This window comes from Cebidichthys violaceus, unplaced genomic scaffold (assembly GCF_023349555.1).
Source record: "Cebidichthys violaceus isolate CVI_PGR_0920_01 unplaced genomic scaffold, fCebVio1.0.p SCAF_10, whole genome shotgun sequence".
Taxonomy (NCBI): domain Eukaryota; kingdom Metazoa; phylum Chordata; class Actinopteri; order Perciformes; family Stichaeidae; genus Cebidichthys; species Cebidichthys violaceus.
The window spans coordinates 11,069,111-11,080,610 of NW_027176263.1; positions in this window are offsets into that span (position 1 = coordinate 11,069,111).

An 11,500-nucleotide genomic window follows, 5' to 3' on the forward strand; every position below is an offset into this window, starting at 1 on the left:
GTGACGCAGCGCCGTGCCAAGGTGGGCAGCGCCTGTAGAGAGGGTTCTCCTGAGGAACCGTGCCACTGAGCCTGCCAGTCTGCTACTGAGGAGCCTGATAACCAGGGACCGCAGCAAGATGAAAACTGGCATGCTGCCTGACTGTGCTTCGAGAAGAGAAAATTGAAAAAAAGGAAACTGAAAAAAAAAGGAGGGGGAAAGAGGAGGGTTGGTTAAGAGACGGGATGAAGTCACCACTCTCTCTCTCTCTCTCTCTCTCTCTTTCTCTCTCTGTCTCGGCAGCGACAGAGCGGAGAGGGGGCTGTAAAGCCTGGCTGTCAAAACTTCCCCTCTGAACCCGAACAGAAAATCTGTCCAGATAAGAGGCGAGTAATGGAGTCAGAGGTAGAGACTTATGTCGGACCTCTTCAATCACAGCTTACCCTCTATGAGGTAATATCCTCTGCTGAAACAAACTCACACACCCACGCCGCCTCTACCTTACCTCCACTTTGAAGTGCAGAGGAACAGATTCAGCCCTGAGGTGTTTTGCTCTACAAGACAAAAAAAAATAAATCTTTCACAGGCAACAGGCTTTTAAAAAAAATCCAGTTTGAAATCTGAGGAGAGAGAGAGCTTCAGAGAGGCTCATGTGAGCGCTGTCGGTCCGGGAGTGAGAGTGCTTTCCTCTCGCCCAGAGCTTCTCCCCATCAGCGAGGAGCAGTTGTCACTCAGGTTCCAGCTGAATGGGACAGCCCTGACGCTCCTTAAACCACAGAGCTGCTGGCAAGACAAGTGTGTGTGTGTGTGTGTGTGTGTGTGTGTGTGTGTGTGTGTGTGTGTGTGGAGGGGGGCAAATTACAGTCAAGCAGATGATGACCCCTACCACTCCTTTATGGTGGCAAGGGTTCAACAGAGCACATGTCGGGCTGACTGATTGGAATGGCAGGGTTTGGCGTGCGTGTGTCAGGGGAGCAGGGATTACTGAGCAGAGCAGACAGCAGGGAAAATATTTTTGCAGGGAGCAGAGCGGAGAATCTGCTTCCACTGGTGAAAGCTTTCCCCAAAAAAGGAACTCTCACTCTTCACTCAGCTGCTCTCTGACTTGACCCCAGCACCTGGTTGAATGGCTCGCAGTACAGCTGCTCAGACACTCACAACAAAACCAAGTCAGTGTTTTGCACTTTTAGAGTTCCCAAAATATAGACGCATGTAGTAAAATTACGTGATATTTAGAAATAGAAACATTCATGAAATATATTCATTCATGCGCTCTGATGTCACCAGTGTTGCTGTGTTGTTTGAGTCGGGCTAGAACAGCCAGCAGCGGGACAACAACCCCAGCGGGACTCTGTATGACAGAGGTAGCCCCGGAGACGACATGGTTAATGATGCCTTTAAAAGAGCTCTGGTTTCGTGATGAAGTCATCTAAGGAAGAGTTTTAATGTGTTGCAGCTTGAAATCAGAGATAAATTCTGCGCAGGCTGGGTGGTGTTCACGGAAGGCTGCATGGGTGGAGTTCAAGGGTTTTGGCTGACTTTAAAATGCCATTTCCTCATATTGCTGGGCTCTGAAAGTGTGTGATTTATGTGAGCAGTGGGTACACTCAGTGACTGTGACACCACCACAGGCCAAAATGTTGGTTGTGTTCAAGTGGAACAGTTGGAAATGTGGGTTATTTTTAATTTAGGATTATTATGTGATGGAAGAAAGTACATCTTTTTGCAAGTCATTCTGTGTAAAGTTCCCACTAAGAGATGTTGATGAGAATACTGCAATCCACAGTTTAGCCTAGAATTTAACTCAAAGTAATGAATCAAAAATCCATAACATTGATTTACCCCATAAAACTTTTCTAACCCGACTGTATACCATTGACACCAACACATTAATGTATACAGAACAACGTAATATAAATTAGGCTAAATAAGTCTGCACTGTTTGCATCCATGGAACACTATGAATAACACAATCATACATTTTTTTAATATTGTGCAACACTTTAAGATATACAGGATGCATCTTATGATGGTGGAATACATTTTTATATTTTCAAATGAGAAAAACACAGAGCTTACCATTAATTAAACAGACGTTGCTATTTTAGCTTGTCTCTATCACTGTGACATACTCACATTTAGCAGTCTTTGAGACACATTGTAGCACTAACAAGATACAACAACACCTCATAGAATCAGTTTCAAGCTACTATCAAATGAGGTACAACCAGTATTGTTCAGTACAGTGACATTTTAGGGTACAGTGACACTTAAGTAAGTACTTCTCCTTTAAAAAAAGACAATCAAATCAGGTTGGTGGACACATTGCATAGCATCATGTAAGATTTGCTAAAAGTTCACAGGTCCACTTTTAGGAATAATGTCTTAATCTCATCATTGGAAGTTTAAGTGAAATCATTTGATCAAATTTCATGAAACTCATTCTTTCGTCTTCAAACTGAACACGTTGTGTGTAAAGCCCATTTTCCACTTAGCCTGTAAACATTTATAAAGGATGGAAAGTTGTTTTCCCACAGAGTCACTGTCTGATTAGATTTGAACCAGGTGTCGTACCTCTACCAACCGAGCCAGATTATGCTACTGTAACACCTTCCGTATGTTGTTTACCCTGGAAGTCCCTCCTCCCTCCTCACGGCTCTCATCCACATCTTGTGGGTAACGTTTAACTGTTCTGCCCACATCCGTTACAAATTATTCAAAACCTCAGCCTACATCTGATAGCGCTTCATTTGTGCCATCTTCCTGGCTGTTAAAAGACAAGCTGGTTCTGGCCTGATGGCTGATATCATTGCCTCCCAAGATGATAATATAACCCTGATGCTTTCTCACCACAGGCCCTGGTCGGCGATCGCCCTCGTTAGATATCTTCCATTTTATAAGAGTCAGTAAATACGACTTTGAAGACGAGTTCAAGGGGTGATGTCACCGAGGCAGCCCGCATGAAAGGAGAGTGATAGCTGCGGCGGAGGAGAGAATATGCATGGGGGCAAGAGGGGGTCTGTACTTTTCCACTTGGTGTATGTCATCACAAAGGCACGATCGGCCTCCTGGTCAAGTTTCACTACAGATAAGATTATGTTTTAGCTCTGGATCATGATCAGGAAAGAAAATATTTGAAGTTTTAAAAACGGTTGGTATGAAAGGAACGGAAAAATGAAAATACTTCCTTCACATGTGTTATGTCAGGCATACTTGGCTCTAGCTTTTTAGTAAATAGACAGCATCCAGAGAGCTCTAACCCCAACAGCTTTAAATAACATTACATCAAAAAACATTCTCTATCAATTTCAATTTTTAACTAAAACTTCGTCATTAGAATCAAGTCTCTGTTTATTGCTTTAATAGTTAAGGCTAAAACGGTATTGTTTAATGTTGGATGCCAGGCTTGGATCCCCACCAACATGTAATCATTTGTCCTGTGGCCCAAAACCCTATTTTTAAATTTTTACAAGCAGGACAGACAGAGCATAAACAGACTATCTCAAAACATGAAGTCTTTGGCAACGTTTTAAAGCAACATGTGCATATTTAAACCAGGTCAGCTATTATTATGTTTTACTTTATCTGAATAGAAAGAAACACAGACTAAATAGAAAGTTAAAGTTGTGACTGACTATGAAACACAAAGTTCAAGGCAATGCGGCATGGTGCCAATGAAATTGTGAACTCACACATTTGTAATAATGCATATCTGTTGATCTAAAAAGCATCAAATTCCTTTGTTCTTAGCTCACAAGTCTGAACCCACATCTTGACAATGACCTAGCCTCTCTCAGATGGCTCGCCTGTGGGCTTTTGTACTCCAGCCGCTGAAGCTAATACACAGCATTAACAATGAAATGATTTGTGCTTGGAAAAAAACAATAACATGACAGCTGCAGTTCATGGACATTGGGAAATATAAACACGTTACTAAAGGTGCATTTACTACATGATGTCCACATGGGTTTAGTGAAGATTTACCAACCCCAAATCTATACAGCTGGAGGTCGCAACATAGTTTATGACATAAGTAACTCACAGACATAAAAGCCTTGAAACTTGTCAACTAAACTAACAAGCCCTTTAATCACTGTTTTAATTCTAATGTAATTGTGGCACCTAGTTTCTACACTCACCTGAGGCTATTTGACCTAATGAGACTGCATGCTTTTCAGCTGACGTTCACACACACACACACACACACACACACACACACACACACACACACCTGTGGTGCTTCATTGTGGGAATCTTGTTTCACATGTTTCTTCTGAGCATGTCCACTCTTATCACAACCATAAAGAGCCATGACATATGCCGAACGAAATGCCATCTTAGTCATTCACTACTCATTATTTAGAGAGATACACTGCCAAGTTTGTCACACAGCAGACAGAGGCAAGCAGAGACAATGAATCCCAACCGTCTGCCATGACGGATATATTTTTCATCTTTCAAACTGTAGCAGGCGTTGTTCCAAAAAACAAATGCAAAGGGGCTTGTTAAAAAGGTGATGCGCTGACATCTCTGGCCTCCTTTTGCAGTATTGCTCAATGCAAACATGAAACACGTAATATTTGTTCTATTCAGGCTCCAACTTTGGCCTCAGGGTGGCATCATAAGTAGAAACATGTTCAAAAGTAAAGACAGGAGTCAGACCTGGCTTTAAGACAAGAAGGTCTTTGTTTAGACCTCCTAAATTAGTTTCTTGTCCTACCATAACAATTGGCCACGACATTAGAAAAATACGTCCTGCAGTGTAGTTGAGAAACAAGTGATTTTGGAGAATGTTAAAGATCAAAAGAGGCTTTCACTGGCTCTTGAAAAAGCTGATAATTCAAAGTCAACATTCAGGCTTGTTGAGCAAGTCAATGAACAGGTCAGCAAGGAAATTTGTAAATGATCAAATGTATCCACTTCACAGTTAGTTTGTGTTTCCACTTCTGGACTGGAGGCCAGTTGATGACAGATTGGCTTGTGCGGTAGCGTTTGTTCTCAACAAGTATAAGGGTCACTGGGAATGAACAACTGAATTACTTTTCTTGGCTGTAATAGCAAAATTTGGATATTCAAAGAATACGTTGAATTTTTAGCCACGCTAGCGGCATGCCTCCAGGGATTGCAATGATGGTCCAGACAGATATATCTCAATAATTATTGGATGGATTGCCATGCAAGTATGCACAGACATTCATGGTCCTCAGTGGGTGAACCCTATCGATTTTGGTGATCCCCTGACTTTTCCTCTACTACCACCACCACAAGGTTGACACATGGGGAAATGTCACGACAACTTTTGGATTGATTGCCATAGACTATAGTGCAGAAATGAATGTCATGAGGATCAGTTGTAGTAACTTTGGGAATGAAATTTCTCTAATACTTTGTTTTATGACCAAATACCTTCAAAAATATTGTCTTTCCCATCAGCCTCAGATGTACATTGTGTTTAGTGCTAAGTAGCAAATATGAGCATGGTTACTCTTAAACAAAGATGGTAAACATGGTAACCATACCTGCTAACATCAGCATGTTGGCATTGGCATCGTGAGCATGATGTTGATGTTTAGCTAAGAGATCAAAGTTATTTAAAGGGGCATAATACGAGATTTGGAGCATTTCGTTTGACTCTCAATGGCTCTCAACATGGCGACGCTTGAGCCATATGCTCGTAGCTAATTAGAATTTAGAAAGCAATGCTCACTGCTGCAGATCAGTGTTCCAGTGTGGGAGGCACAGCAAGCAGGGACACATTGTGTCATACAGGCCTTTATTGTGCTTTTCTCTGAATGCAATTTGAAGCCACCCTCAGGTGGCAGTCCGGCTGAATGGCGGGATGAGGTCACTCAATCACATGACATCATAGGTTCACATGGTAACCGTGCTCCGGCAGCAGGAAGCAATTTCCACCATATCAAAGGTTGAATAACAAAAAAAGCCGTACCTTATTTTTGCCTTCTCCAACAGTATCAATCACCTTGAGAGGGAGGCTTAACATTTGACCTCTGATGTCATTCCAGCAGCAGCTTTGGTGCCTTCGAGCCCTTATTTGGAGGCTCTGTTGACCCGACGGTGTGATTTATTAATCACATAGGCTACAGGAACTTTAATCATGTGCTGCAGCATGCCTGGAGTATATTGCTTGCCTGTGTGCTTGACATCTGAATCGCCAAGTGTTGCCAAGTGGAAAGGCTTGTTAAACATCTAATGCAGAAACACAGAATCAAGACGGAGGTGAACGTACATATTTACATTTCAACATTTACACGTCCAGACATTTGATGGATCTGCTCTGTAATCGTCATGATGTACCTCAAAACTTCCCGAGAGAAACAGCAGATGAAAGAAAATCGTTTCATCCGAGTGCTTCGGGCAAATGGAAAAATATAGGCAAGCCAAAGTATCTTGAGTCATTTTTGAACACCACTATTCCGTTACAGATTAGTTTAATGTCTTAGTTGATGCAATTCTTCTCTGACATTTTCTAATTTGAGGTAAATAAGAAAATACCAATAAGTATGCAGACAACTTGGAAAAACTTTCCCAGATGTTCTTAAACATTCTTGAAAAGCAGTGGGGTCACCCCTCATTTTGATCACACTGTGAAGGCATCGTTCTCCTCACCTCAAAGAGTCTGGATTCAATACAGGACAGGCGAATGAGATTTTTTTTCTTCTTCTTCCTGCTTTGACATACAAACGGCCTCAAGGGCTTTATGTAACAAGCTGGACCCACCTGAAAGTTCTCCGTTATTGTTTGCCTCACTCATGTCACCTCCTGTTAGTGGAACGGATGAGCTCATTGCTGACACCAGTCTGAGCTATGGCTAGTTGATGCTAAAATGCAGCCGACACTATAACAAACACGCCAACACCAGTGGTTGACTTTCACAAATAGAACTGAGCGATATTTGTCTCCAGAGTGGGATGACAATTTGCAACTCATAGAAAGGAAATTGGAATTTTTAAGCAGACAGTATACGCTTTTAGAAAGTTCAGTCACTCATGGTCATCTGTGGGGCCACCAAAAGACACAACTTAGACACTCTGTGGACATTTTACTTTTAAATAACCTTTATCTAACTGCAGAACCAGTGCCAAAGCAGAAATTGTTCCCATTGAAGGGCATTGGTGCTCACAATGTCCTATTCACTAGTAGAATAACCGAGACTGCTGCCTCTTTTGGCGTAGTTTGTTACACACATGTCTGCATTGTGAAAAGCACATGATTTTTTTTGTAAGCCAAACCGTTGCTTTGAAGAGACAACATGTGACTAAACCATGTTGTGCACATTCCCGGTTAAATATGTATTCATGGAGAGAGCACCGAGCATCAAACTTTACTTTATTCAAGCATCAAATGGGGATGATAGGAGCAGGTGAGAATGTTTTACGATAGGGTGTGGGATAACAATTGAGTTTAAAACAGGTGCTCTGCATTTACCAAGCAACTGTCCCAACTGTGTGAGGGAGGGAGGGAAGAGTGAGGGAGGGGTGAGGAGTGAGGGGAGGGGGGAGGGGGGCGCTCTTCAGGCAAAAATAGAACGTGAGACACATAATTAAAATGATGAAAATACTTGTTGCTGTTGGCCCAGTCTGAAAGACCCTGTGGGATGGTAATTATTATATTCATCGTTACATGATTAGAATGCTTATAACCATCAAGAAAACAAAAATGAAGCTGAACTGCATCAATAACACAATATCACAAAAATCAACCGATCAGCCTCCTAGTGAGATTATGGGTTTAGGGGGAGCTTTTCTTTCCCTTAATTTGGTGAGAGAGCCACAACAAAATTAGCACAAACCGCAAAAAAAACAAAAACAAACACATGCTCCCCGGTGTGTTCCAGAAACACAAGCCGCAGAACTTCAGTTTCAATGAAGCTTAGCAAACAATCACCTTTGTGTTGCAGGTCAGAGGTGAACTGCAGAGCTCTCAAAAGGGTTTGAACCTACACACACCAATCTTAACTGTTGCCAGATTTCTGCATGTTTTAATGGCCAGAGTGAAATGATAATACTCCATCAAATCACTCATCTGTTTAGGATTTGAAGCTTTGTCCAATAACCGGCCTCCCTGCACGGCCACGTGACTTTGCTCAAGTATGGCTTGTCGGTTAATTGGTAATCAGAAACATAGCCTAACTAATAAAAAGCTGCCACAAAGCACTAATTTTAGTCCTAATTCAAATGAACCATAAGCGAAAAAATGACCTGAGGCGAATACCAATCTTCTTCTTTTAAAACTCACAGAGAGGAGCTCTGTTCATTTAATAACCCCCAAATTAAAGGAAAATGTATGATTCAATCATGTGGCCACAGAGTTAGATCATGCTCTATGACATCATTCTGGACTGCTTAACGCTGTTGACCTAATCCAGCTATAGAGGAAGTGTAATCAGTACGTCAAACATCCGGGGAATAGCTCTGCGTGATGCACTGACCTTAGCTGGTAAATGCACTATTTCGTAGAGGTGTTTGATATTATGAAAGACTTACGAATGGCGTTTGGAGTTTTACTATTTTTCTTACTTTGCGCTTATGAAACTGAAATAAATTTAAACTATGAAAGAACCTCAAGATATACGTCCTTTATATTGTAAAACATGACATTTTTAGACAAGTTCCACACAGAAATTAAACATAATAGAGAAGCAGGTGAAAATAACGCTGCTAAAATCTTCACTGAACTATAACAGTACTTTTTGATGTTGACATCAGTGAACGTTTCTCTCCCTTCCCTTCCATTTATTGGTTTATTTTGCGTGGAGTTGCTTTTACTGTTCATAATAACAGCACACTTAGGATTTTTATGAGCCATGCTGAAGAAAAAGGTTAACCAAATGAGCCATTTCTAAGCAGAGGCTGTGTTTTCCTCTGCCACAACGCATTGCAAAGTTCTTCCATCATTGGGTTTAGCCAAAGAACACCGAACAACAGTTGGTTCTCGCAGTTGTTGTTGACTCGCAGAGCTATGCTGCAGTTGGGCAACTTCTGTTCTCTCTGTCAAGGCGTAACAACAGACAGACACCACATGTGCTTGGCTATAAAGTTTGTAAAACACACCACTAAGCAAATGTGTCAAAGAGTGGCTCAGCAGGGTCAGATGGGTGACGCAATTTGTGCAAATGCTGACAGGTGGGACGGCAGGCCGGATTCTTTAGGCCGCACGGGCTGGGCGCCGCTGCAAGGGATTCCTTTCTCTGGGCAGGGCTGGACTGTGATGAGAAACTCACTTTTTGCACTTTTTACTTCTTACAAATATCCCCTCTGTTTAGAGAGGTGAGACAAGAGAAGAACCTTTAAATGTTTATGAGCTTAACAGCTACTGGAACAACTAAATAATGGGAGTAATAAGTGTCATTTTCAGGAATAAACAAGCTCTACTCCTTTTCTCTTTGTTGGTGAATAAGCAGAATATTTCCAATATTATCAGCTGGGGCCAGTCACAAAATCCAATAGGAGAAGGTGTGCGTGCCTCAGTATAATATTAGTGTATTATATCCCATATCATTATACAACATGAGGTTTGCATATCCTAGCTCAAAAACAAAACAATTACCCTAAATAGCATCCTGTGTCCCAGACATGTGATCATTTAAATAAACTTTCTTCAAGCCATTTCCAGAAATTCCTCGGTCCACTTCCAGACAATAACGTCATCTAACTCCAACTGTGTAATGGTACGAGAAAGGACCGCTATTAGACAGCTCAACAAACTACAAAGTTTTACTTTTTGAGTGATGATAATTTTAGAATCTACCCCACCTACGGTGCACCGTAATCTGTTTTTTCGGTGCGTGTCCATCTGTGGTCTGTAATCACCTCTCGGAGCTCCAAGGGGCAGCCCTGGGCAGCTGTCATTTGGGCGTCCCAGGCACAATCTCACCATTGTGCATGACTTGCAGCTGGCATGGTGCTGGAATGCCTACACACAATTAATCAATCAAAGCCCCTCCTAAGCAGTCCAGACCTGGGCAGTGATACGGGTAGATCCATGGCAGCTGTAACATGGCTCCTCAGTGCCATAATCCGTTTACAAGGCTCTACTTTCACTTCAGCCCGAGCATTTGGAACCAAGTTGATCACACTAAACCCACTCCTTTGTAATGCAATGCTTTTAAAAGCAGGTTGCATGATGTGTCATATTTACAGTCCAGACGTGTGAAACGGGCTGATTAAAGGGGCTCCAGTAAAATTCAATATATAGGACAGGCTTCACATGCTGCAAAATAGCAAGTTCCTCCACATTCAACCTTTGGCCCCGTCATATGGACCACAGTACAGTAGGATTAGGTCAGATGAAGGCTATTTTGTTTTTCAAGCCAGGCAAGCTGCCAAAGCACACATTCTTCATTATTGACAGCATTGAGCTGGAAGTGGTGCTTACAAGATGGAGGACTTTTCTGTACATAAAATATTTCATACGCAAGAACGTCCCACTTTGACCACAATCTCACACTGGAATTGTGGGGCTTATTTAGTGGTTAGATACACTGGCCTTGTGCCACATAAGATGGGCTCCAGCCTGTGTCAGTACGCTCACCATGCTGAAGAACAACCAACGCTAAAACACTGAGATCTCCAGGTCTGCTGCCTGGTAACTGACCATGCATGAGTGGCAGACATGTAAACAGGCAACACAGAGTATCAGATTATTAAAGGCATTGCTCAAGTGCACCCCAACCACAACCAGACCAACTGTTATTTGACCAATAACACTAAAGTAGGGATCATATTCTTAAAAGCATTTTGTGTTTGGGTCTGTGACAGCCCGCTGACCTCGAGAGCAAAATAAGACGTGTGTGACAGCGCCATCTACTGCCGCAATTATGTTATTGTGTGTGACAGAAATAGTCACCTAGGTTACTGCAACCATAAACAATGTTGATGGAGGTTGCGTCAGCGCGCCCCATCATTTTTCTTATAGTTTGTTATCAACATTATTGAGATTAGGCCCATAATGTGGATGTGAGTTATAAGTGGAATATCAATATATATATATATATATATATATATATATAGAGAGAGAGAGAGAGAGAGAGAGAGAGAGAGAGAGAGAGAGAGAGAGAGAGAATTTCACAAGGGAAGAAATAGAAAACATGTTTTATATTTATTTTGGGAGCTATAGTCCTGACCCCCAGGTTGAGACCACTGTGTTAAACTGTGGGACGTACCCCCCAAAACTCCCAGGCTCACTTTGCGTCAGTTGATTTTTGGTAAGGCCTTTTTCTCAGCAGACAAATTCCTGTATAGGAATAGCAGGAAAGTACAGGTGTAACTAAATGACTCCATCCTATTCAAGAGTCCCAGAAAGCCATGGCAGTGAGCCAGCATGTACAATACCAGGACCCTGAAATCAAAGCAGCTGTGTTTTTTCTACTGACAACTGTCAAAATGTCGTGAAAAAGACCTATTACAAAATTGTTAGGAAACTATCACCGCTACAATATCAATTACAAATGGGCCCTGCTTTATGAACTAATCTTTCGGCCCTCTTGGAGAGAGGCCATGTA